The following is a 20074-nucleotide window of genomic DNA, read 5'->3' on the forward strand; positions in this document are numbered from 1 at the left end:
AGAGTTCACAACCCTCCACTCTCACAGGAAAAGAAGCAGAGCCTCCCCCCTGGAAGAAGTGTGTGTCTTCCTCAGGATGTGTTCCTGTTTCCCTTTGTGGCAGATATCCAAGGCTAGTTTCTATCACCATTAAGCCAAGGATATCCTAGAGTTTGTATGAAGGGAAGGAAGACACACCACACTTCCAAGGATCTGCAAACCCTGGCAACCATGCACAGGTAGGATGCAAGAGGTGTGTGAGGCTGCATGTTGAGAATGTTTGATGAAGGAGACAAAGTGCAACACGGAGTCTGATATTACAGTGTTTAATCTTGAAAGCACTTACTCAATTGACAGGATCTAGACTACTGGTGAAGACCTCCGGAGAGCATACAAACACAACTTATCGGCACATGATCATCACTGTCCATCACTCTCATTTAGAAAGAGGAAGTGATCCAAGGTCGGACAACGTGTACAAACTCACAGTGGCTGCAGGTTGTTTTAGTTGTCTAATTGACAGCCTAAAGAAAGAAAAGCAGGAAGATCAGGGGTGCCTGGTTCAAGAACTGCACATAAACATATGAATAGATTCAAATCCTTAAAATGTTTACATCGCAAGATGAGCCCACCAGATAGAATCCAACCTAGAAAGAGTACTAAACGGAAACCAGTGTTCTTGTGGTACATTGAATTGTTTTTGAATCCAAAACTAAAATCCCAGGCGGGATGCCGGGACCAGTATACAGTTCAATAAGGTGCTGTGCTTCCTCCAGAAATTCATGAATCAAGAGATTAAGGGGTAGAAGCAAATGTACTCCCCCTTTTCATCTCTCCCAATAACCTGCTGGAATAATTTATACATTCTTTCTGTACAGTACATGTTTTATGGTCCTGGCTCTAAAAGGGGGAGCACTTTTGCCTAACATATATATATATGTATATATATATTATATTATATATAATTATATAAATATATGTTTATAAATATATGTAATATATATTTATATAAAACATCACAACATCACTTTGTGACAAAGAACCAGAAGTCAAGAGGAGAAGTTATTGTTTTGACAAGGTAATACCAATCGGCAGGGAACAGAAGGCTATTAGTATATACGAAGGTATGTAAGATTAAGTCTGGGACCAGCTACCTCACTCCTGGGTGACCAATTACAAACACAAAGAGAAGGAATGCAGGAATTCTGATTTGATAAAGACATGGTAATCAGAGACTAAGATTATTAAAGACTGAGGCTGTGGGTTATACCATCAGGAAGTAACTGACTGTTAGCAAAGATAGATGAGCGTGAGGAAAATCTAGAATAATAAGGGAAGTATGAGTTGAGTATATGTGGTGATTTTTGAGAGAGGAGTCCACAGCTCACTCCACTGACTTCTGGCTCTCAGTGTCCCTGAAGAAAAGTAGTCCAGAAGAGTGTTCAATAGTTACTTCAAATCCAAAATGGGCAAATCTGAATGGAGCCTGGGTCAGCTCTAGACCAAGTGATGCTATATTTGGGTTGCTCCTCAGTGAAAAGTTGTTGCTGCTCATTAAATTCTGTCAGAATTCACCAGCTCTCACTCCCTCCTCAGGGTGCTTAAACTAAGAAGGGCCCTATAGCCAAGGTTATGTGCATACTATGCATGGCCAAGGCCAATGACTGGCCAAACCCTCTTCACTCAGAACAACTCTGAGGGTCCACGTCATTTCTAGAAGTCTCTGTCAAACTGGCCAGAAAAGAGTCTATACCTGGGTCTCCATCAGCTCTTGAGTAATCATTATCTCCCTTTAGCCCTAAAAGGTTTTGTTGTCCCCAAGAAGACCACACAAGAAGCATTCTATATTCTCAACTCCTCCGGGTTTCTCAGTATCACTCAACCTGCAACTGGCAAGAGTGTCTCCAGAGAAAAAAGACAAACTCAAAGCCACTTATGTATTAGACAAAAATGATGCTTTTGACTTCCAAAAGCAATATGGTAACATGGTGGCCTTAAGGGGCCAAAGGTCAAGTCATTTCCTAAAAGTGAAGCTGTTCAAGCTTCATGTCCATCGTTATTAGAAATTCTGTCCAAGTGGCAGAGGATGCGGACAGTCCTTGATCAACAGGAAGGAGAAAAGTTGCTTCTGAGTCTGGCTGTGTGTCTTGTGCAGATCTGTCAGCTGCCCTTGGGAAGAGGGATGCCCTAAGAGTTTCTGCTCCGCTCAGATTTTTAACAGAGCCCTTGACTTAGCCTGGGAAAGAGACAGGAGAGGCGACCTGTGGTATGTTCACGGGTAGATTTACTATTTAGTATGTCAAACAAACAGACTTGTCCCTTCCTTGCTGCTGACAATGTCCAGAGGCAGTGTTTGACATGAGGAGGCCCCAAAAGAGGACACCAAATTACAAGATTATGAATGAGGCAGCAGAAGAGAGAGTATAGCCAACAATTCCTTAATAAAGATTGCAAGTGGCCAAATTTTCATCCCAAATAACCATAATCTTGGCAGACAAATGGTATTCTGGGGACAGAAGAAAAGCTTCAAGTGTTTATGTAATTTCAACAGAGGAAGACTTCACTGATTCTAGGAAGGGCGGGACCACCAGGGCCTGGCTACCACACTGTGATGATTACCTTTAACGGGTTGGAAGTTCACCTTTAAACCTTGTTTGAGTCTCAGAGCACAATGGGCAATTCATTCATTTCCTCCGACAGGACCTGGCGCATGTGGCCATCTCCTGAGGAAGGCAATCACCACCTCAGGGTGGCCTGCCTGAGCATCCTTCCAGCCCTGATTTAGAGGAAGTTGGATCCTTGTGACTGTCTCAGAAGGATAAGTACAAGATTTGGAACCATTTTTTTGTTTTGTTTTGGTTTGTTTTTTTTTTTTTGTTCTGTTTTGCTTTTGTGATACACTTCTCAGTTTGACACATACACAACTTCAAATCCCACAGCATACCTTCCTAGATTATTTCATGTATTATTTCTATCTCAACTTCTAGGCAGAAGAATTTTTATTAACCTGTGATTTTTTTCTTTAAGCTCATTTCTTCAAGGGCTGAAAGTGCATTTTTTTTGGTATGCTATAATATAAAGAGATACTCATAGTCTAGAAAAGGCACAGTCTGGACTCACTGGGTAGAAGCTACCCAGTGAGTCCAGACTGTGCCTTTTCTAGACTAGCATCTTTAGAAGCTACCCAGTGAGTAGAGCTGAAATTGATGATTAAAATGATAGGCCAAGGACTGAAGAAAAAAGAGGAAAACTCAGGGTACTTTCTCGGGAGCAGTGAGCACTCTTGTGTATATTTGCACTCCAGCCCCCTACTACTTTCTCAGTGTTGTACTCCATATCAACTTAGACTGAACCCCTCATGCACCTAAGTCTGGGACACTTTTTTTTTACTCTACTATAATACTTACCATAGGCTGCCTGTGCATAACTGTATTTTTGCATCCTCAAAGACAGGAGCCATTTCTTCTACATCTTGAACGTAGGTAGAGCATCTTTCCTATATTAAATACAGTGTAATATTGAAAAAAAATCAAATCAACAGTGTGATAAGAATAGTTCTCCCAAAAGACAGAAAAGGAGGAAAAGTACTATTCCTCAAAATAAGACTTGAGCTAGTTTTCAGAATTTCTGTCTACTAGGTGTAAGTAATTAGCCTTTTTACTGTTTTCTACATATGTTTTTAAAATAAGAATAACATGAAAAATGGCAGTAATGATGTGTATAAGGAATTCTAAGGTCCTCATAAAAATCTTCTGATATCTTTTCCATTCTGATTCTCAGTAGCCTAAGAACAAACAAACAGAAACAAAACAGTATCTCTTGAAGATTATTCTCACCGGCAGAAATAAAACACAAAGGTAAAGGTATGAGTTTGTTGTTTAGCCTGGCCATAAATCAAACCGAGATGAACTGTTCAGTGTGTTAGGGAAATGTAAAGCAGATAAGCCAGGTGATTAGCAGAGAAGAAATCTTGCACAGCTGTGTGGGTAGGAGGCTCACTAATAAGGGAAGAAGAGCCTAGGGACAGCAGGGAAGCAATGATCAGGGCAAAGAAGCAGTCCGGTTATGAAATGCCACAATCATGGCATGAAAAATGCCTAAGGTGAGCCAAGAGCAATTCCGAGGAAGCTGAGTTGTAGGTGAATGCATCCAGGTTGGGAAAAAGAAAAAAAAATAAAGATAGGAAAACAAAGCTGTGAGAGAGGAGGTAGAGGTGGAGAGAAAAATGGGTGATAGATAGGAGTGAGGTCAAGGGAACGAGGTCTGTCTTCAGAGGACAAAGGCTGCCTCTGTTCACCGTCCTCCTGCCGAGTTCACTTCAACACTGAGGTGGAAAATCTCCCTCCGCACTCATCAACTGCACCCAGCCCTTGCCAAGTTCCAGTAAAGGACAAGGAGATGCCATTTAGAGGTCACTGAAAAGAACATAGAGATATATAAATGCTATTGGTTATATTTTTTCTAAAAATATGAGGTGTGCTAATTGGACCCAGTGGAGTATTAAAAAAAAAACAGAGTTCATAAAGTTGGAAGGGAGCCATGGGAGGAAGTTGAAAGGGGGGAGTGAGAGATGAAAATGAGCAAAATACGCCGTATATTTTTTAATTAATATTTACATTGCCAAATGGTAAAGATGAGAAATAAATACTTAACAAAAATCAGAATCTAACCAAAGGTACTTTTTCATAAGAAACACTATATCAAAAAGCTATATAGCTGACATTGTCCAGAAATCTCAACCTTCTCTTGTATGTGTATTCACCTAACACTATGGAGGTGCTCTTTACCACTTCCTCTCACTGCAGTTCCTGTTTCCTCTTACTAATTAGCTGCCCGGACTGCAAGTGAGATTCAGAAAACAAGGGCCCTCTGAGTTCTCATAGCCCAGCCTACTGCTGTTCTCTTGGGGACTGGAGATTGCAAAGCCTGGAAGAAGGCAGCTAAGAACAGGAAGTGTGCACAGCCATAAACCCTCATGGGCTCAAACAAAATTCCCATTTTAAACTGCTAAGCTCTATAAAGAGGTAATAATTTTCCATTGCCTGAAAGTTGTCCGTAATAAATTGGCGATTATAGAGAGGAACAAAATTAACGATTTTCAACTCCAGATTCTGCCTTCTTCCTTTGGCAACCACTGGGCCTTGGCCTAACATGAACCTCTCTCATGAAAATGAAACTCACGGCACAGAGCATTTGCTAGACATGGAATTAAATCAATTAGACTGATAGACTAGTGTTAGAGGCACAAGGGCACCAACGTATGTATTTCCTCCTCAAAATGGAAATATTATAATGTGCTTTTATATTTTTACTCACACATTTGCTCCTCATCTATCTCAAGCAAAACATCTGAAAGAAGAGGAGGCTCATTTCTGGCTCTCAGATAGATGATCTTAGTTAGCCTTAAGCATGTTGACCATAACACATCAAAGAACAAATTATTCAGTACTGCAGAGCTCCTTTGCACTGACTCAGCAAGCTAACTGCCCCCACCATCTCTTTATTCCTCCACTAAACTGGAAGCAAAAGAAATTTTTAAAACAAAATGTCCATTAGGTTTAGGACATTTTACTTTCTGAAAATATGACACATAAGACCTTTTAAATGTCAATAGCTTTGTGATCCAATTTCAATAGAAAGTAATTTGAACAGTTTCAGCGAAGATCCATTCGTTTTATTTTGACATTGCTCATAAGGAAGAGCAATGTCAGACTTAGTAAAACTTGTCTATTTATCCTGGGGCCTGAGGCAAGGCACATGCTATGGCACGCAAGTGTCAGTAGAAAACTGACTGAGAAAGTGGGCCACAAGAGTTGAACTCAGGTCATTCTTGGCCACAGGTACCTTGATCCACTGAACCATCTCGATGGCCCTGAACTTCATTGTTTTCATGGAGATTTTAATCATTCATTTTAATGCTTTGACAGACTATGATCTGAATAGAACTCTCTCTCAGAACTCATGATCCCTTCATTTTGAAAATGTTCTTTTTTTAAATTATAATATAATTACACGACTTCCCCCCTTCTCATTCCTCTTTCAGATTGTCCCGTGTTACCTTCCACCTTCTTTTGCGAATCCATGCCTTCTTTTTTTAAATTGTTGTTATGTGTGAATGTGTACATAGTTAATTATAGAAACACATCCCGTTCGGTCCATATAGTGTTACTTGTATGCATAAGATTTCAGGATTGACCATTTGGTATTGGGTATGCTCTTCCTCTTTCATTCTTATTTTGCAAGTCTAACTATTGTTCAGAATCCTTGGATTTGGGGATTTCAGGAATTGATGCAAAGCAAAACAAATAAATATGTGCAACCTTTTATGTCAATTTGTAAAAAAATAAAAGGGAAAAAAGGCACACTTAAATTAAAAGTAAACAGTGCTGCACTGCATGAAAGGATGCCAAGAAAAGCTCAGGAAGTGGATACCATTTGCCTGCTTATATGAGGGATCTCAGGTGTCCTTGTTGTTGTCGATTTGAATTCTGTGTTGGACAAGCCCAGATTCAAGATGCTTTTGTAATAATCCTATGCTAAAAAGACAAAAGGAAATGTTTGCTTCAGGTAAACCAATAAAACTGATTTTGATACGTTTATGACAGCTACCTTTGAACAACTGGAAGTAAATTCACCAAGTAAAAGCTTAGTTTTAGTTGATGGGTATCCATTAAACTTCTGAGAGCAGGAGACAAAAAGGTAAAGAATGATTTGAGTATTGACTCTGTCTTGACCTTATTCTCTAACTAAAGAAAGATAAGTATGTCCCTTGGGGGGAAATATTAAGCCTTCAGAGCCTGTTGTTATTGGCTGAAATAAGCACAGAAAAGGGAAAATATGTTTGATAATACAAATGATTTTCATCTCCTAATACATGGTTGAGGCTTGACAGTTTGGGGAATCTGAACACCGTTTGGCTGTCCCATTTATAAAGATGCCAGATTTAAAGTGGATAGGTAGCTAGAGAAATATTAATAGATATATACACACAGATATATGGACATATATCAGTTTGGTTTGATATTAGTAAAAAAAAAAAAAAAAAACAAACAAAAAACTAGTCCTTGGCCATAACAAAAGGAAGAATGAAGCCAATGTACAGCAATCCAAATGGCCTACTCATTGGTTTGATAAATAATGCACTGTCACTTGCTAGAAGTTCTCAATCATCCATAAGAGGTTAAGGATTTGTCAAAAACAACTTATATGAGGCTTGCAAAACTAGAATTAATACATCTTTTTGCATTAATATTCCAGGACCAAATTTAAAGCAATTTAAATGTACTCAAAATGAGATATCCTAAAGTAAGATTTGGTCTGTTCTATGAGCCGGCAGTAAGGAATGAACATTTGGAATGAGCATGTCAAGCATGGGTGAGTCCTGCACACTAGAAGGTAAGAGAAGTCCCGAAAAATTACTCCCATGTTGAGCACAACTATCCTCTTGGCTGAAGGCCTAAAAGCTGCTATCATTGGGTGTTTAAAAAACTGCTCACATCAAAAGTTGCCTTCAGAATTGTGTAGAAGCCCACTTCTGTTGGGTAGGGAGAAATGGACCATATAAGGTTTGGTATTTGCATTGTTAAAAACAGAAAGGATGACAGAGCTTGTTAGTAAGGAAGAATTCAACAATGAATTTGAACCAGAAGACCTGCTGAATGAAATAACCTTACAGTCTTTCCTTTCTATTATTCAAATCTGTTACAATCAAGGAAACAAAGAGAAAGCCGTGAGGGATCACGTTCATCAATAACAGCACAAATGATAGCATCCCTGCAGGAAGGCTTTGTGTTTTTTCACAAAGCACTTTGCAACCATTATCTCTTTACCTCTTAACCACACCCAAGGTATACAAGAGGTAAGTATATTGCCTCATTTTGCAAGGGTTAAAGTTGTGCTTGGTGAAATTTGACTTGCATCTATTGACACTCAGGAGAACATCTTGTAGAAGATACTAACCTCAATGGAATACTGGGTGTTAAGATTCTGTTAGATAGCAATGATCTAATGGGAAAAAGAAAATAAACCTACAATATTAAGTACAAAAATTAAGCAAGACAATGTGATTCTTAACAAACTATGAAATACACTGAGAGAAAATATAGCACTGTCTTCTTATTTAGGATGGTTTTGCATAGAATAACAAAAAGAAAAAAGAGTCAAAGTTCTGAATTAAAGTGAAAGTACTTTAAATACTATTTTAGTGGCCCGGACAGATAGTTGAGAATCTAAGAATGCTGGCTGTTCTTGCAGAAGCCCCAGGTTCATTTCCTAGAACGAGAGGAGTGATTTCACTCATCTGTGACTTCAGTTCTAAGGAATCCAAGGGCCCTTTCTGGTCTCTGAGGGCACCAGGAGTGCATGTAGCACACATACATCCATGCAGGCTAAACACTTAAAGATTTTAAAGAATTTTAAACAGAAGAAAAGCCTGTTGTCTGCCATTTTGTTGCAATGATATCAAACTAATGGGAGGTCTGTCGTCGTAAATATCCAGGTTCATACTCATGTTGTTGCTGTTTGGAGGGTTGTACTGAGGGCCTAAAACATGCTAAACTTATGCTCTACTATTGAGCTATCCTAGCCCTTCAGGCCCAGGTCTAAGCTTTTAAACAACACTCAGTACGCAGAGCAGAAATTGTCTGTCAGTTTTAAATCAAATGCCCACACTATCTGGCGGCAGAAACAAAACCAAAGCGCAGCTGCTCTTTAACTATAAATGAATGAGCAAATGACTAGACTGAATAAATGAACTACATAAAATAATTTTTCAAAAACGAAGGAAACATATTTAGTTCATCTTCTTCTTTGTCAGAGTTACTAAATTTCTTTTATGGATAATATCCAGATCTGATCCAACTCTTTGTCCAAAAGAACAGGAAAGCACTAATGGAAGAAAAATGTAAATAATGATGGTGATTTTCACCGTAGAAAGTTAGTTTCTCCAGATGGCCTTGGGCAGTCTCAGTTCCTAATTCCTTGCACAGCTCACCTCACTCCAGGCATGCATTTCTACGCATTTCGGCTCCACCTGAACAAACTGAAGCCCGCCACTTCTTCTTTCAATCATTGTGTGCATATTTCACCTGCCTTTTGGGCACTGGGTTCCAGGTACTGTGCCCCCAGAGGCACAGGGCTCCTGAGCACTTTTCATTTCAACTGCTGAGTCAGAGGTCAGAGGCAAGTTACAGAGGTAAAATGTCTCATAGCATCCATGCACGAAGCCCAGGAAATAGGAGTGACTGTCGACTAGGGGATATTTAGTGAGATATCAACCTTTCTGGTCTGCTGCAGTATAACCATTATTTCTGGAGAATGGCTAAATTTGAAAGAGAGTGACCAAGCACATAAAGGGAGACAGGTTTATTTGTTTTAAGACATGCAGTTCTACCACATAGTGGTTTTTTTCATCTCTGCTTATCATTTGGTTTTAGACCCCCTCCCCCCGCAAAAATAAAAAACCATAAAAAGCAAAACACCATACAAGAACAAGAATGGTACATCAGAGCTGAGCATTGGCACCGAAGGAAGAGATATGCTTTTCTGGAATATGACGCATGCAGGTCCCCTGAAGATCCGGGCTTTGACTTCAGGAGTTGGAAGCAGGTACAGAGGATATCACTGTGTTGGATAACTTACTACTTTTATTCAGGTCCAGCTTTCATCTTGAGCCAGGCAATTTATGCTTTTGCCACTGGCCTACATAGTAACTACATATTTTACAATTCTATGGATAATTGTTTACATAATTATCGTGCGTGCACAATCTGTGCGTGTACTTGTTACGTATAGTGAGGTTTGTAAGAAACACACTTGAGACAATGCCTTGATTCACCACCCACCTCCCACAAGAGTAAGAATGGACAGTTTATTCTCCCTGCTTTGAGAGGGCTGTGGGGAATAGTTCTCACTGCCACTCCTGTTTGAATTCTTTTATCTGAATAAAGATATCTCAGCTGTAATGGCCCTGCCTCTTGCTGATTTTCTACATTAACATGCCCTTCCTCTAGCTCAGTACAAATCAGAAAAGCTATCACAACTGCATTCACCAGTGGCTACTGTGGCTAGTCTCTTGATATCACAGCCTAGCTCAATATTTTCTCTTCCAAACTGTAGTCGACTCTTATGCGAGGATTCTTGCCGAAAATATTCCCTAATAAATACTTACAAGTCTATTTTATTTTCAGACTCTATTTCCTGTGGACACCTCCTACTATGTAAACACCGTATTAGCTAATGTTTCCTTTTGAAGACTCAAAATAAAATAAAAAGGTATATTAGCCCGAAGTATGAATGGATAAGGATGTCTTAGCTATAATGAGAGTTTGAGTGTCATAAGGTAACCAATATTTATAATTCAATAGAAAATAAGCTTACAAAGTGAACTCTACATTTTCAGAAAACTAGATATTAGGAGACTGGGATGATTCAATTTAGAAATATATCAACTCTTCTCAAGTAGTTTATGTGTGTGTGTATGCCTGTATGTAGGTGTATGTGTGTATACTTATGTATGTTTATATATGTGTGTGTATGTTTTTTTGCATTTGTGTGTAGTATGTATGTATGTATGTGTGTATATACATGTGCATTTGTATGTGTGTGTAAGTTTCTATATATGTGTATGTGTTTGCATGTACATATGAGCATGTATGTATATGTATGTGTGTATATATGCATGTATATGTATGTGTACATATTTATATATGTGTATGTGTTTGTATGTGTGTATAAGTATATATGTACTATGTATATGTGTATATGTATGTGTTTGTATGTGTATATATGTGTATGTATCTGTGTAGTGCATGTAAATGTATGTGTGTATGTATGTATGTGCATGTGTGTGTGTGTTTGTGTAAATCAGACTGCACACACGTTAATTGCAGACTAACAACGGGCTGCTGGGGGAGAGGAAGTTGTTGTCTTCACTAAAGTAGCCACTAGTGAGTTACTCATGCTCCAGTGAGTAGAATGGGACTGAGTCCCACAAAAGTAACCCTGGTTAAATCCGGTGAGCCACGAACCAAAGCCAAACAAAACCAAAGCAATAAGACATGCAAGCAGAACGGGGGCTTCCTGTTTAGGAGGAACGTTTGTAGCTTGAGAAGGAGGGTAAGAGTGGGTAGAGTGGCCTTCCCTATCAGTGGATTGGGGGAGGGGCATGGGTGGAGAAGGAGGGAGAAAGGGTGGGTTTGGGAGGGCATGAGGGAGGGGGCTACAGTTGGGATACGGAGTGAATAAACTAATTAATAAAAAATAAATTAATTAAAAAGAGAGGGTAGAGTGACGGCAGTTAGCATCTACTTCCTATCAAGAGTGAGCCTTCCACATTCTGCCAGAGAGCTTTGAAGCAGTGGGTTAATTTTAGGAGCAGTAGTCGGAGCCATCTCGTTAGAGACTAAATTCTACTCTCAATCAAATGTCATGCTACGTATCTAACTTAACTAACCTGATGGAATTTACTAAGAACCACTCCAGTCTCACTGACTTGCTCTTCAATTGGCCGGCATCATTTCAAAGCCCTTGCATTTCTCTTCTTGTTTATTTCCCAGGAGTAAGTGAAGTTTCCTTCAAGAGTATGTAAAAGCTACTTGAGGACGGATAGTTGACTGCTATCTGTTTGGACTCTAACATGACACTCTGTCACACGCGATAAACCCACCTTTTTCTCACAAAGCAACAAAGTCCTAAATGTCTTTATAGTCTTATATAGTTTTAATTGCACACAAGAGGAACCGTACAACAGTTTTGTAGGAAACAAACCATAATTTTCATAATTTTTTTTCAGTCTTGAGGATCGTCCAAGGTCTTGTACATTCTAAGCAAGCAGGCACTTTGCCCTGAATTATGGAAGAAAAAAAGCTAGAGAAGAAGGTAGGAACCACTCAAAGAACTCGCCTTCTGTAGGAATTCTGGGACTTGAAGATTAGCGATAGGGAGTCATTTTTGGTTTAAACAAGAGCCAACTATATATGTGTTTTAGCACCACCATTCTAGCTAAGGTATAAAAGAAGAAAAGGGAGGAGACTGTCACTTCTGTGTCAGGACAAAAGGTTGTGTGGACTCTGGAATACAAGAAGAGGAAGACAGAGGCTCAGCTGGAGTAGCAGTCCTGGGTGTCAGACACAGAACTGGCTTCTCTGGGCCGTGTTTAAAGAACCCCTGGGTTAGATGGTTTCTGGTTAGCTTCGGCCGGTTTACATTCAGGAGACTGAAAAGCTGAGAGAAAACCCCAGTGTGCTTGTCTCTCGGCCTCAGATGACACTTCCAGCAGCGGTTGTGCTTTCCTCTTTGGCTTCGGCTGCCTCTGTGCACACATGCCCCAGTGCTGGCTTCTGTCCAGGGCTCCCACCCCTGGCTGTGGAAACACTACTTCCTCTCTTTGTCCCTGCAGCCCCGTGCTGATTATAGCTTCCTGCCATAGCTAACGCGAGTGGTCATCTTACCTTTTCCATCGCCCAAACAAGCAATCCTCTGAGGAACAGTCTTTCTCTCTTAAGACAGATTAAAAAGGTGTTCTTTTACTGGATGGACCCTGATGGATACAAGAAGGAACACATTTCAGAAATACTTAGGCATCAGAACTTTGGGAACTTCCTGAATATACCTTACTGTCTAACTTAAGTTAGTCTCCCTTGTCTGTATGCTGTATTGACTCCTCAGCCTCTTGTCTACGAATATCCTTATTACCTTCTTCCATGGGAAGCTAGTTGCAGTGCTAGAAATAAAACATCAAAAGGAATAGGATGCTGGTGTAATCGGCAGACAAGTCTCTGCAGGGCTTGCATGCCATCGGAGCCATTCATGTTCTGGACCTCCCAGGTCTCAGACTTCCAGAACAAGAAACCTGTCACACAGGGCTACATCCAAATGTCTCAGACATCCGGGATTCGATTAGGATCATCACGCCTGCTAACCTAACACAACGAAGTTTTAAAACACTTATTTTGGTCCTGCAGAGTCTCCAGACAAAGGAAGGCCATTTCTGAGTGGCAGTGAAAGGAGATAAATGTTGAGCACATGACTGCCAGGGCTACAGAGACTAGCACAGCACAAGAACAGATGGGAGCACGCATGCTCAGCGAGCCAGGTCACTTCAGAGGTTTACAAGCAAACAGGAAGGCTGCCCTGTGGGATACTGCATCAGGTTTGGCCATGCTGTTGGAGCTCCAGGGCAGAGAGAACTTGCAGCAAAGTAGTCTCTCTCTCTCTGGAGAGTGGGAGCCCAGTGGCACTTGAGCTGCTCATGGGTGTTACCGTGGTCTTACTCGGTCACTGTGTTATCATTCATAGACTTGACTTCCACACAGCTTTAGAGTGACAGAGAAGCCACAAAGATGCTGTAGACTGCAGCGTTTCTCGGCCTGTGAGTCACGTATCAGAGAGGCTGCGTGTTAGGTATTTACATTACAATTCATCACAGTAGCAGAACCACAGTTATTAAGTAATTTTATGGTTGGGGCTCGCCACAGCATTGAAGGGTCGCAGCATTAGGAAGGTTGAGAACCACTGGTATGTCTTTATTTCCCTCCTTCATTTCGTCCCTGGTTAACATTTTACCGTAGTGTATTTGTCACAACAACAACAACAACAACAAACTTAAAATGTCATTAGGTTACTGTTAAAATAAACACCCCACTTTCTATGAAATTCACTGGTACCTCTCTGGTGTTTTTACTCTCTAGGATACCACTGAAAGGTTAAAAGCCTCAGGTAGGCTAAGAAAGTCCAGATTGGAAACTTGACTGGCAGTAGCTCCTGGGAAGCTTCTACTAAAAAACAAATAAATAAATAACACACCAGTCTCGTCTGGTGTTGACCACTTGGAATCTGCAGGGGAACTGACCTCCGGTGGAATCTTCCATTCCCAGCGTTCTCTCCTCTGCCCTGTAACATCCTGAAGCCCACTGTGCTGATGCAAGCAGTATCCACTCCCTCAGACAGACCTCCGCCCTTTTAATCCAATTACAGTTCTGTTTCTGTAGTGGTCCGTCTCCTCTTTCTTTCAATTACATGATGCCTACAACAGTCCCGATCTAACCACCATCACCTTAACATATAGAAATGTTTGCTTCTATCTTCAATCTCTACTAATTGTTAAAGAGAAAACTTTGTTCTCATTTACCTTGTCAAAGGACCACCCAAATAATCCTTCCAGAATTGGGACTGTTACCCAAACCTCAGTGACACTCCTCAAGGAAGGACAGGCTGAGCTCTCACAGTTATGAGAGTTTCTCAGAGTGCGACAAAGGAGCCAAGGATTGACGGTCACAGGACTGAAACCAAGGCCAATGACATTTATCTGTACAGCTTGGAAAAATACTTACTGTCTAATTCCTCCAGGCTCTTGTGCGCTCATCCTAAAATGAAAGGCAACAAATTACAAACAAGTCTTTGCCTTTTCTATTTACTGAAGATGCTAAGTACTTTTTAAGGTGTTCATTGGTCATCTGCGTTGATGTGAGAAAAGAGGAACCTTTCTTCACTGCTGGTAGGAATGTAAACTAGTACAGCCACTGTGCAAATCACTACGGCAATTAAAAAAACAAACAAGCACAGTCTAAAAGTAGGAGTGCTATATGACTTTTCTATACCACTCCTGGTATATACCCTGGTCTATACCCGAGATACGTATGTCACCATTAGTGCTTCATGTTTCACAAGACCTAAGAAAAGGGACTGATACACATATTCATTTATAGATAAATAAAGAGCAAGGAGGGACTGGGGTGGGGAAGAAATGAGGAAGGGTTGGAAATAAGTCATCCAACCTGAAAGGGAACTATTGGGGTGAGAGGAACCATAAAAAAGGGCTAAAAAGCAAGAGGGCAGCTGAGAGATGAGCAGCAAGAGAAGTAAGCAAGGAGAGGCTACAATGGAGCCTGTTACTTCTTACACTGTTTAAAAGAACGTTTATAAAAGACATATGTAAGTCACTTAGAACCATGCCCGGGTATGCAGGAAGCCTAGAGCTCATCAAGTGCCATTACCCTCACCATTTCTCATCAGTTCTCAAGTATCCTATGGGTTTTAGCTCTTGGACACACATCATAGTTTCAGCTGTGGGTTCTGTGTCTATCTTCACTTCTAGATATTTGGTTTCAGTCATCCCTAGGTCCCTACCCTAGGGCGTGGTTGGCATACCCTGCCCTCTCCCCTGCATTCCCTAGCTCAGGGTTGGAGCTCCCCCTCTCCAGAGGCCCTGCACTATGTAATCCAGACATTTTGCCCCTCTCCCTCGCACTCTGGCTTCTTCTTTCTTTCTGTATTTCTCCTCTTCTCCTTCTCTCCTCGCTCTCTCTGCATGAGCTTTTCTCTCCCTCTCTCCCTCTGCATGGCAGCTGAGAGCTGCTTCCAATAAACCCACATTTGTCTATATATAACATCATCTTGCCATTAACTCATTCTGTTATTTCAGTCACTAGACTACTAGTCCTAGCGAGTTCAAGACATCCCTGTCTACTTCATGGTAGGGTCTCGGGAATTAATACCTTAATTGTTTAAGATGCTGAACACAAAATTTTTAAAGCACATACACTGTAAATGTGAAATCTTGAAGGAAGAGAAAGTAAATGAGATCCATGTAAAAGATCAGATACAGTGAAAAAATTAGAGAAAGAGGGGGTGGATTTAAAAGTCAAACAGAAACAAAATACTTTGTTACACTTACCTGGCAATTTAAATATTGCACATACTTGTGTATACAAACCATATACACAATTTTAAACACGTTATGACTAAGTTACACACTTATAACTTTATAACGTTATGCTAACTTACACACTTTACACCTCTTTAGAGGTGAGGACATATAAAATCTGCTCTCTCAGCAATATTCAAAAGTGCAACCCATAGTCATTAACTGCTGTTACTATATCATGTGACAGGGCTCTTAAAGGCATTCCACTTTCTTTACTGTTTCCCAGCCCTTGTTCTGAGATACTCCATCCCTGTTCACAGTTACACCTGATTTTTCACTGAATGTGTTTGTCTGTGCTGAGGCAGGAGGATCACAAGTTCTAAGTCAGGCTGGGCTAAACAGTAAGACAATGGTGTGTTTAAAAGCACACTCATAAACAAATTCAATTCCTGTTTATGTGCTCCCTCATACTGAAAAGGAATGTATTTTTCTGAAGTTAATAACCAACACACTTTTAGTAAAAGGGCATCGCCCTTTCAAGCTCTGGGGAAAAACAAAAAAGAAACAACTACAGAGGGAATTTTATGTAAAATTCCCAACTACACCTTTTTCGTAAACTGGCATTAATGATGCACACGACATAGGCAAATGTTATATTCAAATGGCACCGGTGTTCAGGATTCTTGCCAAATGCCTTGAGAGACTGAGCGTGCGCTGCATAAATGTTCTCTCTTGGGATCGGTGAATTCTACAGGCACAGATATCCGTAAAGCCACCTATATTTCTGCCATCAAAGCAACTTAAAATGTGCTCCACTCTTATCCAGTCCTCCAGTCAAGGAAGTTGTTAAGCACACTTTTTTTTCTACTTTCCTGTAAGCGGCCTCGGCCTTTGAAATACTGCGCGGCAGTTGTCCCCCGCTGGGTGAAGGTGGAGCCAGAAGCCGCAGCCTGGGCTGGGCAGTCAGCCCTTTGGTATGCTGCTTCCTTTCACTCTGTTGGGGAAGATCCCACCCATCTTTCGCATTCCTCCTGAGCAAGTCGTGTCAAAGAAGGGCGAGAGAGGAAGCGCTCCCCACCCTCCGGGGTGTAATCGGAAGAGAAGGTTTTAATTAACTCCCCAGGATGCTCTGGCCTTCTGCAGAGCGGCCCTTCCCTCCCGTGGCATTGAGAGCACCCCTTGTGCATTCTTCAGGAAGCCTGAAGTTCTCCTCCGTCTGGTGCCAAAATTCCGTGTATTCATATGTAATGTGGATTCACAACACCTCTCTCTGCTTCTTCCCACGGCCACAATTTTGCACTGATTTGTGTAACTACGTGATTGACGACCTGACCACTGTCTAGGTGATGAGGGCTCTAAGAAAGCAGGGATCAGTCTGGTTTTGCTCTCTATTGTAAGCACAAGCTCCAAACAACGTGATTGGCACATGCTAGGTCCTCAGCAAACGAATGCAAAATGAAATAACGAACACATATTAAGTTCTTTTTTTTTTCCTCATATGGCAAAAACATAAAGACAATAAAAACAGTGTCTTGTCTGCTGTGGTCTTTGGGTTCTGTGTCTTTGTGAGGCTTCTAGAAGCGGACTGCTAAGAGTGTAGTACTTTCTTTGAACCAGATGTCGTTCTAATAGCTGCAGCATATGCTGTAGCTATTAGCTAAAAGAAAACTCCTAACAAACGCACAGGGCTAGTCTGTCATTGTCTTCACTCTACAGATTGGAACCTGAGACTCAGGAAGCTTTGTGTGCTCTGGATATGGTCTGTGTTGCCAAAGTGCTTGATCTGGAGACTTACTCTCTCCAGTGGAGTTATACTAAACAGTGGGGCGTAGGGAGAGGCAGTTAGTTCACGTGGGAGCCCAGGATGCATGGATGGATGCCTTTCCTGCAGGAGGGGTTGGTTGTCATGGGACTGAATCAACTAGGACAGCAGATTTCTGTAAAACAAAATTGGCTTTCTTTGTTCAAATGTCCTCCCTCACCACAAAAGCCCTTTTACTTGCTGAAATGATGATGCTCACAACAGATATCATATGAAAGAGGTGTATTGGATGGAGTTGGAGAGGGAGACATAATAGAGGGAGGGGTAGAGGTGCCCTGACAGAGAAAGGGGAGATAGCAGGAGAGAGCAAGAGAGTCCAAGAGAGAGAGATAAGCGGCAGGGGTCCATTTATAGCTCCTGAGCCTCTGAGTTCCACCTTTTCCTGTCAGGTGCAGTGGGTCTACCTGGCTGCCTCTACCTGGCCAGCAACACATGAAGACATCACAGGTTACTAGGCAACCCAGAAGCAGTCTAAGGCTTACATCTGCTGACCACTCTGTCATGGCATAACACACTCGTGTGTTCCTTGCCTGAACCTTGGGCTTTCATCCCCTCCCCTTTAAGATGCTAAGTTGGAAAATCTATTTTCTTCTGAATTACTGATCTTTGAGCTTTTGCTGTTGTTGTTATTGCTAAAAGCATGAAATAGTATAGGAGAGAGATTTGGTGACGGTTCAACTAGAGACAGGAGAACTGTGAATGAAACAGCCAACTCTGGACATGCCTTGACCCACCATGACTTCCTGCCACCTGTGAGCCTGTGTGAGTAGCTTTTTGGGCCACACTGCATAACTGTCGCTGGTGATAAAGTCCTCACTGGCCAAACCAACAAATCAAAGAGCAAGTCTAGAAAAATTTGCATAAGTCAACAAACTGTCTTGGGTAGTAACAGGCCTCTGTTCATAAACAGCCACCTCTGATTTAACAAAGTCAAAGGTTGTTGCATCACTAGCAAAAACAAAATAGGTAAAAATTCCCTCTTAAATGGCTTTGATGTGGGGTACAATCACAAATACATATTGGGTTAGTTTCTCTTGTTTATCTACAGACTCACCTTAAGGACAAGAACCCTGTGAAAATGCAAACTGACTGTCCAGGCCATTTCAAAGCCTTCAAGAAATTCCACCGAATCTCCAGAGGGAGAAGAATAAAGGTTAACACCCACAGAAATATGATTTCTGTGAGAAGCAATGTTCCAATAGCACTGGAAGACGTGTATTAGAATTCCAGATGGCCTTTTAGACACAAATGGGCAGAAAAACCTTTCTCCCTGTTCTGAATTCCCAGTGCACAGTGGACCACTTTTCTTGTTCTTCATAAGATTTCTCTCATTTTGCCTGTACGCATGTATTCCCTCTCTGCAAGAACTGCAGACGCTTTAAAATGGGAACTGGTCTTGCAGTTCAAGAGCGTGCACTGAAAGGGAGCAAGCAGGGTATGCTAGCATGGAAATACTATGTACTCGTTGCAGAATTTGGGCAGCTTGTGAAATCTCTTCCATCCCCAAGTTTCCTTCTTTAAAGCGACGAATAACTGGGCATGACATTATCAGCTAGAATTCTTTAAAGATTTTATGATTTTTGATTCAACACAGAAGATCGAAATGTATAGGCTTTACTGCAGAAGCACACTGCAATTTCGGTGGCTAAATAAAAATTTCTCAAGCCCATAATGGCTCAAAGAGCAAAGTCTGAGTGATAAGACCGAAAATGCACAGATTCGTATTTGCATGTATAACTGAAACACAATAGGCAGATACATAGTGCCTGACTTAGCAACTATGAAATTCTGCAAAGGAACCAAGGGAATAAGGTCATGAAGAAGGCTTAGGAGTGGGATAGACAAAGCACCTTGAAAGTGAGGTATTCGAGGGGACATCAGGGAGGAGATTGATCATATGAGATCAGTGAAACCTTGGAATCCGTTCCTCCCACACACACAACCAGGTGTCTGCCCGGGAACGTGAATAATGCTGGCCTGCACATAGCAATCAGTTTGCTAAGCACGGGCTTAGCCTACACAACGTAAGTTTCATTGTATTAAAAAACAAGAAAAATGGCCAGATGTGGCGGTGCTCATCTTTAATTGGGAAACAGGATGATCTCCACAGGAGGTTTGAAGCCATCCTGTTCCACGTAGCGACACAGTGAGTTTCAGACCCCCAAGGCTACACAGTGAAACATTGCCTCAAAACAAAACAAAACAAAAATTCTGCAAATAAGCAAAACAAAATGGTGTGGTTATTTGCCTCCATTTTAGGATGGTCATAGAAAGTATGAAAAGTCAACAAATAAACAAATAGGCAAATAGGACGTTAGGTAAAGACTGGAAGGAAATTCCAGGTAAATAAGTGGCTAGAATTAAAAGTGGTTTCCTGTGGTAGGAGAATTGAAGAGAGCTTTGAGAAACTGAGAATGTTGTTTTTATCATATAATCTTAAGTATTTGCATGCACATTCAGACTCCAAAAACCTAAGCTACAGTCAGTAAGCATAAGCAGGTTGCTTAAATCTGTTCATTTTGTGTTTTGTTTTTCTACATATTTACTGCTTTCACAGTTATTGACCTCTAAGTTCTCATTAAATGTTTTCTAAATGACAAACGAATGAGTCATGAAGTTCACACATTGAG

At 41.0% G+C, this 20074-nt stretch overlaps 1 long non-coding RNA gene across 1 annotated transcript; it reads right to left on the reverse strand.

Moving 5' to 3' along the window:
* Positions 1-311: 311 nt before the first annotated feature.
* LOC132654542 (uncharacterized) lies at positions 312-12519 on the reverse strand. The gene is made up of 3 exons (XR_009592170.1): positions 12429-12519; positions 3387-3475; positions 312-503 (listed from the first exon to the last, which is right to left on the reverse strand). It is a non-coding gene; the product is annotated as an uncharacterized LOC132654542 (long non-coding RNA).
* Between the last annotated feature and the right edge of the window lie 7555 nt (positions 12520-20074).

This window comes from Meriones unguiculatus, chromosome 6 (assembly GCF_030254825.1).
Source record: "Meriones unguiculatus strain TT.TT164.6M chromosome 6, Bangor_MerUng_6.1, whole genome shotgun sequence".
Classification (NCBI taxonomy): Eukaryota; Metazoa; Chordata; class Mammalia; order Rodentia; family Muridae; genus Meriones; species Meriones unguiculatus.